This window comes from Protomyctophum bolini (assembly GCF_963924005.1).
Source record: "Protomyctophum bolini genome assembly, chromosome: 8".
In the NCBI taxonomy this organism is placed as follows: Eukaryota; Metazoa; Chordata; class Actinopteri; order Myctophiformes; family Myctophidae; genus Protomyctophum; species Protomyctophum bolini.
In genome coordinates this window covers 287,501-288,416 of record NC_137869.1, presented here as the reverse complement: position 1 = coordinate 288,416, position 916 = coordinate 287,501, and the positions used below count along the sequence as shown (strand labels likewise).

The following is a 916-nucleotide window of genomic DNA, read 5'->3' as shown; positions in this document are numbered from 1 at the left end:
CTACTACCAGTAAGACGCGCAAACGCGGGAAGCGAACGCAGCTGAGACCCTGCAGATCATGTCTGTCTGTCTGTCTGTCTGTGTCTCTGTCCCGCTGTTACTGTATATGTGGACCTGGCCCCTTTTGTGCCCATATATGGAGCTGATGATGCAACACACTCCATATTTGGACGTATAGCGGGACAGACAGACAGACAGACACACACACAGACAGACATGATCTGCTAGGTCTCATAGTAAGTGCTCACTGAATTCGCAACAACTCCCAGAATGCACCAGGACTCTAGTAGGCTACTACAACTCCCAGAATGCACCAGGACTTTAGTAGGACTACAACTCCCAGAATGCACCAGGACTCTAGTAGGCTACTACAACTCCCAGAATGCATTGTGAATACAGGTGGACAGACATTTTTAATTTGTTCTTTATTCCATCATCGCCTTCACCGATTGGTTCGTTATAACGTAATGTTGGTGTGTATTTGTTTGACTAAAGTGTCTTTCTTTAAAAAATGCGAGTATTAAACACTTTGGCAGTGACACAGGATGTAGGCGGGGCTAAGGTGTAGTAGGCGAGGCTAATGTGGAGGAGGCGGGGCTGACATGGTGGGGGAGGGGCTTCCCCCCCTCTCTCCTTTTAGGGTTTGATGACATCATTGTCCTTTATATGTCTAGCAGCCCATTGGTTCAGAGTTTGGGACCGAACCTGCAGTACCACAGTAGTCCACTAGTCCCCCTCCTGGGCTGGGGCAGAGCTCATCCAATGAGGACGCAGAAAACAGAACCGGTCACCTGGTTCATGTACCTCGATTGTCACTGTAAAGTCCATAGACTCCAATGCATTATGTAAACGTCACTCTAAAGTCCATAGACTATAGACTTGTCACTCTCCACCAATAGAAGTCTCCATTGGACCG

General features: G+C 48.0%; 1 protein-coding gene across 1 annotated transcript in view; it reads right to left on the bottom strand.

Moving 5' to 3' along the window:
- Positions 1-916, bottom strand: part of LOC308320466 (ephrin-A2-like) — a 10,851-nt gene continuing 9,935 nt past the window's right edge. Inside the window, exon 4 of the mRNA XM_080770891.1 lies at positions 1-916. This exon is cut by the window's right edge and continues 430 nt beyond it. The gene's annotated coding sequence lies outside the window, so the exon portion shown is untranslated.